Source organism: Halichoeres trimaculatus, unplaced genomic scaffold, assembly GCF_033239565.1.
Source record: "Halichoeres trimaculatus isolate MK-OKI-2021-1 unplaced genomic scaffold, fHalTri1.1 fHalTri1_scaffold_11, whole genome shotgun sequence".
In the NCBI taxonomy this organism is placed as follows: Eukaryota; Metazoa; Chordata; class Actinopteri; order Labriformes; family Labridae; genus Halichoeres; species Halichoeres trimaculatus.
Window position 1 is genome coordinate 14,012,895 of NW_027437189.1, and position 18,045 is coordinate 14,030,939.

Sequence of the window (18,045 nt, forward strand, 5' to 3'; positions counted from 1 at the left end):
GGTTTATGAATAAAAAAAAAACATTCTCATTTCCTGTGGTGTTTTTAGCTCCTATGATCCTGCTTCACATCATGACATTACCAAGTCTCTCATTGTTGATCAATGGCAGAAATTCCATACATCGTTATTTGATAAAAGATGAGGAAACTTTCCTTCTCATTAAAAGGCTGTGCATGATAATTTTTAAACCCAGCTTACCAGGCATCTTTTCCTCTTTTCTCTGTCCCCTCCTGTCTTTGCTTTTGTGCCATGCTGTTGTACTCGCTGTGTTTTTACCAGCTCTGCATATCGATCCTGTTTTATCACCACCGGCTCCCCTTGCAATAAGCCTGGAGGAATATGGATGAGGTCTGGTTGGCAGGGGATGCACTGCTGATTAATATGCTCTGCATGAGGATATGATGAAATTCACATTTGTGTGTTGTATATGAACACTGATCTCTGCGTGGACACATCCGTAATGGTAAATGAGGACTGTTTCTGTGAAATGGTGATAAAGGGGAGGATGTTCATGGAAATCAAGAGATAGTGTTTTTTTTAACTTGTCATTTGTCTTTTCCTGTCAGATATATTCTGTTTACTAGTGAACATAATTTATTGATTGCTATTCAAATTAAGTACTGACAGTTTTTTAATCACTGTGAAGATATTCGCTGTTATATGAATGGAACTGTCAGAATTCATCTACATACTATTCAGCCCAAACACTAACGTATAGACACACCCATACTCTTTATCTGGCCCAGTATATGTATATTTTCATTCGCCAGGAGCCCCCCACCAAAAAAAAAAAAAAACAACTCGACTTGCGTATGTTTCAAGGTAAATTATACATTTTCCTGAATCAAATAAATGTAATATATGCCAAGAGATCTTTTTTAAAGCACTGAGAGATCTGTCTTATGCCTTGTCCACACGTAGCTGGGTATCTGGGAAACAGAATATATTTTTATATGTTTATGCATGTCATCCACAAAAAACTGCAGCTTTACATCACCAAAAACAATGTTTTTTGAAAACTCTGGCCAAAGTAAAGATTTTTGGAAAACTCCGGTTTCATGGTTTTCAGCAGAACAGTTCACCTAAGTAACAGAACATGACATTTGTTTGTTTGTTTGTTTGGCTTTTGTCACTTGATCCCTGACACACTCGCTCTTTTTGTTTGGAAACCCCGTAAAACATACACAGTAACTGACTTTTTGTTATTTTAACAGTATTTCTATAGTAACCAGTCGTAAAGGTCTTTTCTGTATATTACTGTAAACTGCAAAGGACTGTGGGAAAATACACAATAATGAGACTGAAAATCAAGGTGCAGTAATGTCTCAGTAAATACTGTAATAGAAAACTACTGACACCCTAATGAAAACACATTCAGATACAGCCTATACACTGTTCTCCACCCATGAGAGTTCAGTCTTTCACAAGGGTTGAAATTATCACTTTCACCCATTTTCCCTTTTTGTTTTTTTTGTTTCAGTGAATCACAGTGTAGCTCATGAATCAGGGTCTGAGACGTCTTCAACACCAAGATGTGTGCATCTTGGTGTTGAAGACGTCTCAGACCCTGATTGGAAGTTTAAAGACACCAAGGTGTTATTTGATGACCGTCTCCTACTACAGAACACAAAGTGCTTATTCCTATTTAAGAATAATTTAAGTATACTGTGGTGGCAGAAATTAAAAGAACACTTGGCACATTTCAGAGGTTTCAAAATGTTTTAGTTGAATTGTCCATTAATATAGTCACAACATAAATAAAATATCAACCAAGTCATGATGCTCTATATGCCATAGAATGGAGCCATCATAAGGAGATTTAGGTCATTTTCCTAGGAACATTGAAATGATGGGCTGGGCCCCTCAAGTCAAGAGCTTGACCCCATCCATCCAAACTTGGGTGCGTTGGAAAATAAACTATGCCAGATATGAGATATGTTAGATATGTGCTGCTGTTATAGCTGCAAAAAGTAGACATAAAAAAGTTAAAATTAGGTAAAAAAACAGAAGGACTCACTCAATCTGATATTTGTTCTACTCAGAGCAACCGTCTGCATGTTTCATGGAAGCAAAAAAGGTCAATATTTTCAGATCTGTCAGGTGTTCAAACAAATTTGTCCAACTCTGTATTTGTACATGGAGAAGTTGGTGCCATTTCACTATATTGTAAATATATTTCCTCCAATTGAAAAAAGCCCAACATTTCCATTGTTCTGGCCACATCTTGCGTAAAACAACTGCTTTGCCTGTTTTGTTGAGTGGTAAAAATTAGTATTGGAAAGCAGCGTACCTGTTACCCTTAAATGATTCATTTTTTTCTTTGCCCCCCTTTGGCGATAAGTCAGCGCTTATATACATTTTAGTGAAGCTTATATTGTCAGCCTGTGAACCTGTGTGTGTAACATAAGGAAGAGAGGTGTTGTAAAGCAGTGTAAGACTTTAACAAGCATTCTGTCGCCACTTTGATGTGAAAAATTAAAGGTATTCAGGGGGAGGGGGATAAAAGCCCGAACACACAGAGTCCTGGCTTGAAGCACCATATTTGTAGGGGCAGAGGTGTCTTTGTTGCTGCAGTCATAACACTTACTGGTTGTGTTTGAGGAGATAGGTTGGAATCTTGGGGCGACACAGACTGAACCTCAACATGTGTTTATCCTGGACTCCTTGTTGGGGGGTATAAAAATTGGCTGGTTGGACTATTTATTCTGGCTGAGACATGATTTGACTTTTGGTCACTTTTGATTAGGGATGGGTACCGAGTTAGGTACTTTTATAGGTACCAACTGAATTCTGTCAAAAGCATCGGGTTCCGATTCATCAAAAATCAAAAGGTACCATGTTTAAGTACCTAAATGCATCCTTGTGACTGTGTGGAAGTGGAAGAGTAGGTGATTTTCCATATTGGACATGAACACAGCATTGTAAGGTTATATATTGATGAATAAATATGTTATATTGAAAAAATATATGTTTTATTATTAAACAAATCGATATTTTTACTACATAAAAACAAAAAAGTACTGAAAATTGGTACCGTTGAGTACCGATACCAATTGCCAGGTACCAGACATCGGTACCGTATCATTTTAAATGTGAAAGGTACCCATCCCTACTTTTGAGTCCATCTTTGGAACAGTCTGAAGAAGAGTGCAAGTAATGTTGCAAAAATCAAAACAAAATTTTTCTGAAATTTAATTAGCAACGAACTTGGTCCTTGCTTTTTGTTTAAGTTATTTTTCAGGACACAATTTGAAAAGTAACCCTCTACCAGCAGGTTTTGCCTGGTGATCAGCACAACCAGTAGAAACCACTTCTGTGATTCCCTTCATTCATCTTGCACTCCTTCAGACAGTTTCTCTACAAACTCTAAAAGTACCAGATCAATCCAAACCATAGATAACAAAAAAAACTGCTTCTCTATGCAAAAGGAGAGATTTTACCCTTAGTCGGATAAAAGTTTTAAATTTTTGCCTCATTTCCTCGTACTAATGAATTTCAGGCTAAATAAAAAATGTCAAACCAAACACTAATTCACCTTCATCACGGCAGCCTTTCTGAAGAAAAGTCAGTGAACACGGATAAAGCTGATATTTTCCTGAGTCGTGCAGGGAAATGCTTTAGCAGCTCTGCCCTTGACTTGCTTCAGTTGGTTTTTGCACTGAATAAAAGCATCATTTTAAGAGAATTACGTAGCCATAACAACCATCTGAGGCACAGCTTATTGTGTCAGCCGCAGTGGTTGAAAGTGAAGTAGTGGCTTATTCTCCCTGGGGAATAGCCACATCAATCAAACAGTAGTGATATGTCGCTCATTTTTACCTATAATGGCCCTGTTTCCCTGTTGTGCCTTCCAGATCAGATTAGTGATTGAACACTTAAGAACTGTGGACCACCTTCTTGTAAGCCACTCAAGTGCCTTTACAGATAAAAGTCACCAGAACACCTGCTCTTAGCAAAGAGAAAACCACTCAGAATCATACTGTACAAAGACGTCAGACACATACCACCAATGTAATGTACATTATTCGGTGCATATGGTCCTCTTGAATATAAATAGAATGCACTTTCATACATGTACAGTGTGTTGCTCTTTCTGCGGATGAAAAAACACAAGTTTGCTGAAGCATGTAACTAATTATATGCTATTGAATACTCAGCCTACAATTGATTTTCAATGCTTTCAGTTGTCGATTTTCACTCTCATTTTAAGAACATAATGCACAGTATGTTGATGTTGGATACCAAGTTTGTCTCTGTGTTCAGGAATTAAAGCTGCTACTAACAAATTTAACACATATCGATTAAACTGCTGATTATTTTCAAGGATTACCTGATGTCTTTAGGAGGTTTCGAGAAATGCTGATCAAAAACTCAACACTTCAAATACCAAATTTACAAGAGGCAGCAAATTTGTCCATTAAAGAAGCTGCAACCATCAAGTGTTCAATATTTAGACTTGAAACTAACTCAAAACTATTACATTTTTTTATTTAATTTCAAATATTTGCAGAGAAATTCAATAAAACCCAGACAACTCCCATTTAGTTTTAGTGTTCTCAGACAATGCCTTGTGGCTCTCTTCTCTAATCCACACAACCTGCTATGCTCACAGCGTGGCAGTGTGTTCCACTGAGACATCCCTGCTGTGTGAAGGTAATGATTGCAGGTGTGTATGGAAACCACTTGTTGGCATGACAGGATGCTCATTGCAGGCAAACAAAACAGAATGTTTTTTATTTTTTTACTCTGAATGATGAGTCTATCACACCTCCTGGAGTTTGATTCTTCAAGTCCCACCTGCACTGATGGTTGACATCAGCGGCACTCTCTCATTCCTGTTATTATTATGCTGAGACATCACCTGATAAATCTACGTAAATATCATTTATGTCGTCTGAAATCCCAGCAGCCACTTCACACGGTTCACCTGTGCAATCAAATGTGATTTAACAAAACAGCTTTGCCATAAAATCTTTATCTACCAACATAATAATGATAAGTTTGAGGACACAGTTGGTGAGAATGAACTGCATTGCATGGGGAGTTTGTTAACCCACTCAATTTCTGTTGATCAATCTTTTCAAACACCATTCGATGAAGTGCAAAACCACCATCTACTACCTGAAACATAAAGTGGAAATATTACCTTTCTGACAGCGTCAACAAAAACAGAAAATTATGAGCTTTGTAAAAGTTGAATTTATGTCACAGCTGCTGTGTTGGAGTGAGTTACGTTGCACAGGTGTGCCTTTTGTGTGACTACTGAGTGTATTAATGCACACTTGGATAATTCAGCCGTTAAAAAAAGTCTCCAATGAGAGAAAGAGCAGAAAAAGTTGACTAAAAATACTATTTTCTAACTGTTTTTGACGCGGCCTTGTTGTAGAGTAGGTAAAGACAAGGCTTGGATTTCTGCTATGCAGGCTGCCATGTTAGATTCTGCCGTAAAAATTAAATGGCACTTGCTTCTGTGTGTTTCTGGGTCCTCCTTGGCTCTAGTGTTTAATATGAGTACTTCTGTGACCAGAGATAAGGCCGTTATGGCCATGACAAGGCCTTGTCTTGCTCCGCCATGATGCTTCTATTGCTCCTAGCGCCTGTTTGCTCCCAGGGCCAAAAACAATATGCTGTAAATTGCGCTACGGCCTCTTCAGGTTGATATGCTGCCTGCGAACGTGATGTGATTGGGTATCGATTCACACCACAACGCTAAAATTGCCTGCCTCATGGCCCCAGACACCAATAGTGACAGCTTCAGTACAGGATGGGAGGAGTGCCATGGCAAGGGTCCGTGTCTTGGAGAGGATACCTTCTCTCTGCTCCCCTCGATCTTCACCCCGCTGCTAAGAAAAGCAGAGGATTAGAGATTAAAACCACAGAGACCCCATGCTGAGAAGCATGAATGTATCATAGCTACATTTTCAGCAGCACAACATGCCGTTGAAGTGAGGCTTCTTGGCATTTTGCAACTCCTTCTCACAGAGAGGGGAAAAAAAACATGAGAACATCTTCTTTTCATTAAAATGCCGGTGATATTTGGACATAACAGTTTTTTAATCTGTTCAATTTTCACATAAACAACACGGAACAAAGATTTGCTTGCTCTTCTTTTTCACTGGAACATAGTGGTGACACAGCACTGTCAATCTGCATTCACTATGATTAAAACATGCCCTGTTTCCAACATCCTGTTGGAAGATGAATAATGCAGAAGAAATTGCTTGTGTAATGCATAAATGGCAAATAATCCCACCACAATTAAGTCCCCCACACACAGTATGCTAACCAGGCGGGCTCAGGATGAGGTGTCCAGCTGAGCTAAATCCAGAGTAGTCTTGTACTGATGGATAAGTAGTACGCACTTCCAGAAAAATTAAACACGATCTTGTGCTATGCTTACTCTTTAAGGATGAGGCATCATATTCTATAACTTATCAGGAAACCTTCCAGGCTTGAAGATATTATTTAAGCAATATTGAATTTTATTTTTTGGAAGAAACTTGGTTGTAAAATTCAAAAAGCAAACAGATATTCTTTAACTAAACTTTAATGTTGGTTTTGGTGTTAGTTAAAGCCCCTGGGAGAATTCAGCTGGTTGTGAAATGGACTGAATTGAAGTAAATGTAGCAGCAATCTGACAGTTCCTGTACTGTAAATCTAACAGCTCTAACACCTTTAACTAGAGAAAGGGGGCAGGTCTTAGACCGGACAACCAGGATCAGGTGTTTTTTGTCAGAAATCGATGTTAAGGAGAGAATCCGTAAACACATTTGGGTTTCTTTCCATCCACAGGGGGTGCCAAAATTGACACAGACAGGAAGCCCCTCTAGCTTTAATGATGTTTCACTTGATATTAGCATCTTACCAAACTGCTGGTTTGTATTGTAGATAAAATTCGAGCAGGACAAAATTTGTGGCATAGAAAACAAACACATAAACATCTTTTCATTTATATTTTGGCTCTTTAGAACTGAGAATGCTCTATAAAAACATCACGTCTTAAAAACAGGGAAACTGGGGATTTTAGAACAATTGAATCTTTTTTTTAATGATAATGATGATTAAAAAAAAGAAAACTCAAAAGTTTTTGGGACTATTATTTCATCTTAAAAATGTAGTTTTACTTGCCCCTGGTTGTAATTTAATATAATCACTAATTATGTTTGTAGGGCATCTGAAAGCTGTTTTTTAGCCATCAAATAACAGCAAATTGTCCAAATAACACGAGGAAGCATGATTGCTAGTTACAAATAAAACATTTGAGGCACTAAAATTCAGAAATGTAAAATCAAAATGTTCTTGGAGGATTTTCTATGATAATATGGACAAAGCATGAAGTTAACCTATACTAACTGTTTTAAATCAAATTTGATCTGGGATCTAAAAGTGGATTTTAGATTTACCAGCGTGGGTTGAGAAAACTAGTTGTTTCAGTTGTATACAGGCCTTTTTTTGTCACCACTGTCCCGTGAAAAATACACAGAGTTCAAAGGGGGGCTCAACACTGTCGCGGGAAGCCATGCTGTGAAGATAACAGCATGTTAGAAATCTCTGCAAACTTTGCAATATAAATGCAGATTGTATCCATAACTAACTAGCTTACAAATACAGTTTCTGCATATTTAGAAAAGCGATATTACAGTCCTATCAATTATTATTATTATTCATTTCTATCTCCTTATGTCTATCTCAGGGTCGGGGAACTATTCCAGTAATCTGAGAATAATTAAATGTGACTGTTAAAAAGTATGTTTGCTTGAAATGCATAGTCCTACTTTTCGATAATCCAGCTAAAAGTACAATACAGGAATTTTCTCAAAACCCTCGATAGTATGGATATAAAAGTCTAGACCTGTACGGTACTTCTGACTATGGAAAGGAAGGTGCTTGACCAAGCAGTTAACTCAGCAATGGAAGTAAAGCATTGCAGTATTGTAGTAGGCCAGAGGTTCAACTTTGACCTGTAGGGAGGTTTAGAAACAGAGGTAAAGCATTGGGTAAGTTCACCACTCTCAAGTAACAGGTTTATGCCTTCCCTTAAACTAAAATAGTCGTTTCCCCCTCAGGAATTGTTACTGTTCACTCACACTCTTTAAATAGTATATTTCAAAGAGCTGTTTACTTTAAGTCTTTGCCACTTCATTACCATTGCTCATGTCACTGGCATGTTTGACCCAACTGTTATCAACCATAATTCTGTCAGTGACAAACCATCAAATAAAACTCCAGTCTCTTCCTCTCATGGCTGTTATTAAACATCTCTCACTATCAAGTCTGTATTTCTCAGAGATAATTCAACAAACTTAACAATAAACCAAATAAAAACTTTAGTTTTCCATTGCCAGTTGTATATATTAAACTTATCCAAATTAAACCTCATTTAAAACATGCAGAGTATGTAGTCATCTTGATGGATTCAGCAGTTTATGCTATACATGATCTCTGTAGTTGTCACCAACCAAGGAAACACCATTTAAAGAAAATCATAGTGTTGTCTATTTACAAGAAGATTGTGATATTCATTTCCCTGTCTCCTATCGTACATTATGTTCAGATGTGGCCTGTGATTTTCACTGTAATAGCCTACATTTATTATAATGAATCTTGATATCACCTACGAACTGTCAAAGCACGAGCAAACTTAAGGCTAAAACCCTGTGAAGATTGCAGAGGACACAGCGGAGCATCAACCAGGTGCAAGCTGTTTGGTTAGACTCACTTATGATAATATCTGCATCGAACACAATCATTAACCACCTGGACCGGGGGAATTGCTTCCTCTCCTGATGAGATTAAACAGCGGTGGAGTCTGAAAAGATGTCAGAAAAACATGTGAAACCAGTTTTTAACACAAGTTAATAGAAAATTATGGGTTTTGCATCAGGCTTGGCACAACTTTTATCTTCTCTCCAGCTCATTGCAGAGAACAAACAAACAAAATAAAGAGGTAAATGTTTAATGGCTTTTAATTCCTCCTATTTTTAAAACCCAAACTGTGCAGTGAAACCACTGTGCAGCTCTCCTGCTGCATCTTTTTTTCTGGGGCTCTGTGGGTGTTGAGGTCCAAAGCTGAGGCAGTTTTCCTTACACGCAGCAGAACAAAGCATGATTTAGGGAAGAGGGAGGGAAGCTGTAGTTGATATATGTGTGTTTTGCTTCATAGGTGAGAAGAATGATGAATGGAAGGAAGTCCACAGCCCCCGTAATGGTACTCCTGTGTACCATGGCAGTGGGAAAAGAGGAAAGGGGTGTATTTGAGAGAATAAAAGTCAGCCTCTTCAATCAGGACTAGCTAAAAGAATTCTTGACAATATATCCTTGTTGTGCTTTCATGATAAGCCTTTTTGCTGGGGGTGCGAGGGTGTGAGAGCTGAGGGTTGGAGGGTGTCAGGGGGGCATCAAATGAGCCGTCAGTGTGGGATTTTTTATTGAAGAACTGAAGGAATAAAAATCTGTTTACCTGACCACAAATGGCTTAAATAAAGTCGACTGCCAGGGGTGAAAGTCACAGCGGAGTTTGGTTTCTGTTTCACAACAAGACTGTGTTAATGGAGGCGCCTTTGAAGCAAAGCACCATGGGTACTTTAGATTCTTATTTCTTCACCTTCACATGTTACCACTTGTGATATTCAAGAAACATTAATACCCAGGATATTTTAAACACCCTCACTGAAGTTGAGCGTGTAAGAATTAATGCATTCAAATGGGAAGAGGTTGCTTTGTGCAGGGGCTTGAACATGGGATGGCCTAGGGTGTGATGAGCCCACTATAAGATTAATTAAAGCAGCCACCCAAAATGCCACGCCATTAACACAAACCATGATGGTTTATCTGCTTAATCAAGGATGAGTCTGTATTTAAACCACCAAATGTATATCAATATGAACATTACTTGTTCATGATCCGTCCATTCTGAGGTGTGAAGCCCCAAAAAATACTGACTTGACGGATGCCGTCATAGTGGTGCCAGGGCATGGGCAGAACTGATAATATCACTCCCCTTCCACTGACCAAAACATGTTGAACTCACTGGTAAATGTTGACTATCGCTTGGGTGGTACTTCGGATTGTATAGCCTATCACAAGACCAGTTCTCGTGTTGACTGAAGTGTACACACTTATGAAAAGCCCTCTGACTTGTATGAATGCTTAATAAATAACCACATGACTCTGAAAACATGAACATTAAGTTAGCAAAGTAAGAGCTAACAACTTTGTCAGATAGCATGTTAGCATGTTGTAGAACGATAACAGAAAAACTTATTTTATTTCATTTTAATTTTCCAGTTTGACTTGTGTTCCACCTGTAATAAATAAGTAGACACGGTTTAAGACCTTTACTACAGCCAGTCACCAGGGAGAGCTCAAGCAATATTGTCTTCACATGGGATGGCTGTTGTTCTGTCTTATCTACATACAACCAATATTTCAAACTGGTTATATTTTCTCTTTTTACCATAGTTCTAAGAGTTAAAGCTCCTGTGAGGACTTTTTAGATAATCATGGAACAGAATGAAATTAAAGATGATACCTTTTTATAAGTTTTAAAGTTAAACAAGGTGACTATCACTGGGAGTGGCTACTTATATTCTAGTAGCTGATGTTAATTTAATGCATAGATCTCAAGGTAGGTGTAACTTGGTTCAGAAATACCCAACCCTTTTTAAAAAGATGGCAAAGATTTTGAAGAAGAGATACATTCAGTTGTAGATGAAAAATAATTGATTTTGTACAGTACACTATTGTGCTACATGTAAAGAAGAAGAAAAATCAAAAACAGAATATGTTCTGCTTTTTCCAAAGGGGCGCCAAACTCAACACAAACTCTTCACAGGAGCTTTAAAGTCTATGTGATTATTGGAGAAAAAAAAAGTTCATTAATGCTATTTGGACATGTGAGTGCACACTTTTATCCTCCCCTGTTTTTGTTTAAAAAAATCTTCATCCCCGGCTTTGTGGGTACGTTTTTAAGCCTCTTTGTCTGTCTGTGTGTTTGCACTTGTGCTGTCAGGTCATTTGTAGCTCCAGCTATTAATTCCCCTCAGTCCTCTGCTCCCGTCGTGCTCTCATTTACTGATATACTTGGTCTGTCATTAGTCTATATGCCTACTCTGCATGTTAGAGAGAAATATTGACATTGTCGAAGCAGCTCTCATCGCTCCTGAACAAAAGCCTTGCCTTTACATACCAGGTGTCAAACGTAAAGGGTAAATTCATCAACGTATTCACACCTCAGTGGTGTGGCAATTGTGCTCCCCTTGGAAGTAGATTGGGAGAGGAGGCACTTAGAGCGAGAGAACAGAGCAGGCAGCGAGATGCTGGAGCTGACCCAGCCATTTTGATGCATATGTTGCACAGAAATATTGACCAGCTCTTTAGTCTGACTCCCTCAGGACTGGGTAATTGTCTGTCTGTGTTTCTATTGTTTAAACTAACTGCTTTTTGCCAGTCTACCTCCCCAAATGGAAACCTCGGCTGAACAATGATGGAAAGCAGTGGTATCCATACTGATCAGAGGAGGTAGCTCCACAGATCAATACCTTTTCATTTTGCATTGAACAGTCTTGTATTTCTCTGGAGTCATATCAAGATTTTCTTTTAAGCCATTCAAAGGCAACTCAAGAGAAACCTGCAAGAGTAAGCTCAGTTTTCAGAACACCCAACCAAGAAATTCCCAACTTTTCCTTTCAGCTCTCCTCAGAGGAACAGGTGCAGAGTGTATTGTTGTCATTGCTCCAGATATTCCTTTTATCCACTCTTGCACGATTAGCATACTAGCTTTGGCTTTTGAAAGATGCCAGTACCCAATGATTGTGAGATAAAACTTTGTGCTGCAGACAGGAAGACAGACATGTACGCAATGACAATATGCTATTTAGCATTTATGGGCTGCAGAAGCCACAAATATCCAATGTAGAGCATTTAATGAATTGATGGTTGTCTGGATATAAAGAGAAATTCTACGACGATGACAAATAGTTTTAAGTTTTAAGCAGCTTTAGAGGGATTTTTCAACATTTTTGGGCTTCTGCTTATTAGCTCCCTTGCTGAGAGAGAGATGAGAAAATCACAAATCTCACATCTATATGCCTAATACGAAGCTACAGCCTGTTCCCAGCATAAAGACTGGAAACAGGAGGGAACCAGCTAACCTGGCTCTGGCTGCAGGTAACAACATCTGCCTACCAGCACCTCTGGAGCTCACTAATTAACATGTCATATATCATTTGTTCAAAATCCGTACAAATACACTGAAAGTGATGACGCCAGGCCGAGGAGGACAGAGTTTGGGAATGCTGTGCACAGCATCTCACATCTTCAGGCTCTCTGTATAGTATATTTTCGTTTTTATTGCCCTGCTGATGATGGTTCTGCTGTTGATGTGCAAAGGAAACAATTAATGTCGCCTATTGACCGCGCTGTTCAGTAACTCAGCACAGTGAGAAAGTGCTGCACAAAATCTAGATCACAGAGAAAGTTTAAACATTAAAAAACACAAAATAAGTCATGCATGTGTTCATGATCTCAATGGAAATTACATTATAAATATGCATCATAGTATCTGGCGTTAGATGTTTTGCAAAGCAGAGAACAGTTTGTTGATATGTAATCAACATTTTACAGAACAAAAGCATCAGGGAGATTCTGTTTTGCAGACGGACTAAATTTAGATGTTCTTATGATTTGTTTATCCTCAGGTGAATGAGCGTGTGTGGCTGGAGTATTGAAAAGTAGTTATCAAAACTACAGTTTGCATGACAAACTAATCCTAGAATAGATTACAGACGGTAAACAAAATTAAACATGTAAACTGTGACAGTGATCAAAAAAGAAGAACTCCCAGGTCAGCAGTAGTCCAGATTACATTCACACAAATTGGCATTTTTCTTTGCAGTAATACCCTTTGCACTGCAATCAATCCCAGCACACCAGTCTAATTATAATCTGGATTAAGAAAGTCAAACACAAGAGACCAAAGTACAAATTCATGTTATTGTGTACCAAAACTTAAATATCCATGGGAAACAAACCCCTTTAACTTGTGTATGACTGAGTTTAATGGGACTGGAAACATGTTTCACTGAAGCAGCTTAATGGCTTTCTGTAACACAGGGGGTCCTCAGCAGAAATCAAACCACAGGTAAGCACACACAAAATAAAAAAAAGAAGAAGATAAAGATCATTCCCAGCATTTCAAATATAAGAATGAAATGTGTTTTATTTGTTGTTACTATAATCTGACTCACTGTGACTGCTTTCCTTGCTGTTACATTTCAAACAAAAGCACTACGTGACTACAAATGAATCTGTAACATGGTCTTGAACAAAGAAAAGTAGTGTTAAAAAGAAGATCTGCTCTCTATGGCAAGAGTTCGCAAGAGTCGCAACCTTATGATGGCGAATGATTGAACTAATGGGAACTGAGTCTCTATCCTGAAACGGACAGTCCTCACTGTCCCAGCTGTGAAACTATACAGCAGCATGGAGAGAAGGGCCTCTGGTTCATGTTGGGTAAAACTGCCAACACTAACACATACTGTAGGTGCATCTTAACTTCTCCAAACAGCAAGAATACTGTCAAATTTTGGATGTTTTTCTCTTCTATGGTTTTTCTTGCACATTTATTAAGAGCTTCTAAATTTGAAATATTACCCAGAAGAAGTCTGCAACAGATAGCAAATTATAAAACAGACATGGCTGCTTGTTGGTTAAAATTTTTGTCAAAAATACTGCTATGGCCCAATATTTATCACGACACGTTTTTCCCCTTTTTTCAAGTATTGTTTGTAAATTATTTTCACAATGTAACCTGGTTGTCTCTGGATCATACTACCCCTTCATCCGAGTTTCATAAAACTGAGTAAGAATATTTTCTTTTTCTTTTTTTTTTTTTTTGTTCAGCTAAAAGACAAAAGGCTCTGAAACTCTAACCTTGGTTAGGGAATTAAGCTTTCGAGCACAAATCAACCCACCCACAGACTCACTGTTTTCCAATTCAATTTATTTGTTTCGTCCAATATTACAATACAAAAATCTTACCTCAAGTAGCTTCACAATACATAAGAACTGATAAGTAAAACCCCCTTAAGGCATAGAACTGAGCATTTACGTACATATAATGCTGCTGATTTCCATTTTTATTGTATATTTTTTATTCTATGCTGATGACAACATCTACAGCTCTACATTCACCTTCATCCATGATGTCACAGTCTATTTAAAACACCACATAAATTTAGCGGTGCTGAAATGCATCCTCTTGGCCTGGATGGAGTTCATGTTTTCCCCCTCCACATGTAGGTATTAAAACCTACTCTGAAAGCAGACATTTTCAATTTGTAGATGCAAAATATCGCAATACTGATCTTTTGATGACTTGCATCTAATTTGAAATTAGCATATCCCAGTGAAGTGTACTGTAATTTGTCTTTGATGATTGGTTCGCCCGTAATAGATGGGGGGATTGCCTGAGCTCCCCACTGCCCTGTCTCTCTCCTCTCCTCTCCTCTCCTCTCTGCTGGAGAGGCACACAGAATCTTTGAAATGTGCTTTGACCATCAGAGCAGTGAGAAAGCACTAATATTTTACTGACCTGAAATGAAAGGGATTAGGTGCAAAAACCCTCTGCAAAAGGCTATCTCAACTTACAGGTGATGTTTTTGTTTGTTTCTTCTTTTTTTTCCTCCCCCTTCCTTAAAAAGAAGAGACTTGGATATAATCAAAAGACGTATTCTGAAGCGTAAAGCTTGGGGCTTTGAAGCTGTTCGAATATTTTGTTGGGAGAGGCGAGATGCTGGAACAGCATGTCTGCACTTCCAGCGTCCATGAATCCCTGTCATCAGCCTGCTCCCATCTCCCTTCCCCTCACTTTTGAAAAATGTGGCTTTTACCCGAGAGCAGATACAAATGCAAGATAATGAATGAGGAGAAGACAGAGACTTTCCATATTCCCATTATATTATAAAGCCTAAAATATTTTCTGTGTTATGAGTATAGGTTGCACAAGAGCTTAGCAATTACTTGCACAATTATTTGTGGGGAAAGTATTTGTAGATGAAGTCTAATATTCATTCTTCAGGAGGGAATAAGACAAATTATTATGGATTGTTTTCCCCACAAAGCACTGCTTGTTTGGTTGACAGCAATTAGCATCTAATACCTGGGAGATCTCCCGTCTGCTCACACCCGTGCTGTTTTCTACTCCACAATGATCAGACGATTAATGACGGGTGGAGAACACTGGCAGGACTAACGTCTTGCGCCAGCCTCTGTCACAGTGGTAGGCTTACACCGTACGGCAGTTGTTGTTGTTGTTTTTGTTTTCCGCCTGAGTGTTCCCATGCCTTTCCTGACACATAGATTATGATGAGGGTTACATTTGCTCTGCATGCTTTATCTTAGGTAGTGGAACTAATCGCACACAGATGCAAGAAAGTGTCTCGCAAACCCTTGGGCTTTTATCTGTATGTCATAGCTCTGCAGAGGAATCTTTAAACGATTTATTTTAGAGTTTGTGCATGATGTTCTTGAAGTGCTAGACACTAATAAAAGCTGAGGTTGTTTCAGAAGGTACTTCCCTTCTTGTTTCAATGCTGATATGTTGCCTGAGGGCCTAATGTGTGCTGAGCGTTGTCTTACATCTATTGCTGTTTGGTTTTCATGCTCAGGCTGAGTCGAGGGCCTGGTAACATGCTTCTTCTTTGTTCAACCATTTATATCACGCCCTTTTTGCTGCTAAATGTGACATCTGGCCCTTTAGATGCTCCTCGGTGGATTTTGAGGTTTTTATAGTTGGGAAGTAGAGTTTCTTGGGTTTCAATTAAAAATGAGTCACAGGCCTGATGTACTGAAGATGAGATGGTGTTTTAGTGGAAGTTTTATTGGGCTCCACTGTAAAATTCACAGTTATGCGTTATTACGTCTTTTGCATGTGAGCATTTAACAAGGAATGGACGGTGTCTTCATTTTAACAACGCCGGGACCTGCTGGATTTGTGTGAGACGCAGAGTTGATAGCAGCACATTTCAGAGCTGCAACATTTGAGAGTTTTTTTTTGTCTAATTTCCAATCCACTTCTCACAAACAGATAAATAAAAGTAAAGCATTTAGGTGAAGTTTAAATAGATGATTCCTTTCTGCTTCAGCTGCACAGCCATTTGTGTAGCTTTTCTTTATTTGGCAAAGACTAATGCCTTTGTTGTCTGCTCCGTGCTGGAGCCTCACAGACTGTTTTCTAGCCTACTATAGGATCCTGTTTTTTTTCAGCTGAACAGAAAAATCAAACACTCTTTGTCTTACTGGTGTCTACAATGTGCACACGTGTGTGTTTGTGTACAGTTTGCTCTGTGTGTGCGCTTTGGAGTGTGTGAGCATGAAAACATAAAGCGTGAGTGATGTTAGCATCACATCGGTGTCTTGCGAAGTCTACCTAATTTTGCTGAGAGGTTTTGAAATGAGCAGGAGCTTAATTTACGGTCTCGCCGCTGTAATAGGATGATAAAAAAGATGCCTTGTATTGTTTTAAAGGGCTGGAATAAGTGTGTCTGTGATTCACCAAAGCCTGAAATAGCCTGCCGCCACTTAAGGAAACTGAGCGTCTGTGGTTTGTGAATCAGTGCTTACTCCAGCATTGTGTCACATTAATGTTTGAGTGCTACACATTGTCAAGAAGATGTAGGACTTTAACAGCACTTACAGTGAAGTGTACTTACATCAACTCCTTGTTTATTTCTTCCAGAGACATCCATGCAGACGCCATAATGGTTTCCGTGTTTATATTGAACTTGACCTCTGACCCCTGACCTCCTGCATAAGCTTGGTAATCATTTCATTTTTTATTTGGTGCATTATGATTGATTTGACCCTTTTGCCATCATTTCTCATTATAAACTGTTTGGTTTATCCTTCCTCTGTTACCTTCCCTTCCTTTTTCTTCTACCTGTCATTTTATACCTGTTTTATTTATCTGTGTCCCATCTTATTTCACACTCGTCTCTCTCTTTGCTCCGTTACCTCCACTGTCCTTGAGCCATTAGCGTTACACAAATGAATTGTCAATTGTGTTCGCTAACATCTTTTAATTTCATTTTTATCTTCTCTCATTTCACTTCATCATCTTTATATGATAAACCACCCAACCATATTGTCATTGATTTCTTCTTTTTTTATCTATCACCAAGGATTACAGCTCCCTGTTTCTTACATTGTGTACTGCAGTAAGTCAGCTCTATGTGTGTGTGGGTGGAGGTAATGCTTGAAAGTGACAACACAAGGAAACTTAAGACAGAGGGTGGAAATATGGCACAGCACTGTATTGCAGTATTGCATCCCCTGTGTGTATTATGCTATTATTTCCTGAAATATCAACAGAACGCCCACCAGGCCGACAATCCGCACAGGAATTCAGCACCCTTTCTTTTTTTCCATAGCAGATTTATTCCAAAAACCTGATTCTGGAGCAGACGATAGGCAGTTAACAGCAGCAGTAGGCCAGTGGGCCCGCGGAGTGGCAGGGCCGGGGCGAGACGTTAGGAGAGCTGGCAGCAGGAGGGAGAAGGAAGTCACAAGGTTGCAACCCAGAGCAGTAGACTTGCTTGTCTCAGCAGAGTAAACATCAGCCCTCGTCTGCACACAGTAATGACTAACAGAGGAGGACGTGCACAGAAACACTATCGCGACTGCTGCCTTGTCCTGCCAGACCCCACGCATGCCATTCCTATCATCTCCCAGCCTTTGCAATCTTAAAAACAAGCAGAAAGCTGCCAGCGTGTGCAGTAGTGAAGGCAGGGAGATTATTAAAGGTGCTGCACCTCTTCTTACATATGCTCCTGTTTGTCGAAGGTGGTGAAGTCCTGGCTTTGTTCAAAACTACGATGGATAAGTAGGGCGTTTTTCTGATGGAGCGGACCTCACTTGGATTTATTTTTAATGAGATACATTTCCACACATGTATTGACCATGGTGCACACTGACTTATCAAACTCCAATCAGGAGGAGGAGAAATGCAGCATAACAACAGGAAATTATGAGTGATTGGGAGCATCT

At 39.0% G+C, this 18,045-nt stretch overlaps 1 protein-coding gene across 9 annotated transcripts in view; it reads left to right on the forward strand.

Annotated features, from left to right (window-relative positions):
- Positions 1 to 18,045, forward strand: part of camta1a (calmodulin binding transcription activator 1a) — a 352,944-nt gene that overhangs the window by 48,567 nt on the left and 286,332 nt on the right. The window contains exon 1 of one of the 9 annotated variants that reach the window (XM_074680716.1): positions 16,800 to 16,819. The exons of the other annotated variants lie outside the window; for them this stretch is intronic. The gene's annotated coding sequence lies outside the window, so the exon portion shown is untranslated. Of the gene's footprint in view, positions 1 to 16,799; positions 16,820 to 18,045 lie in introns of those variants that run through there. 9 annotated transcript variants of the gene reach the window in all.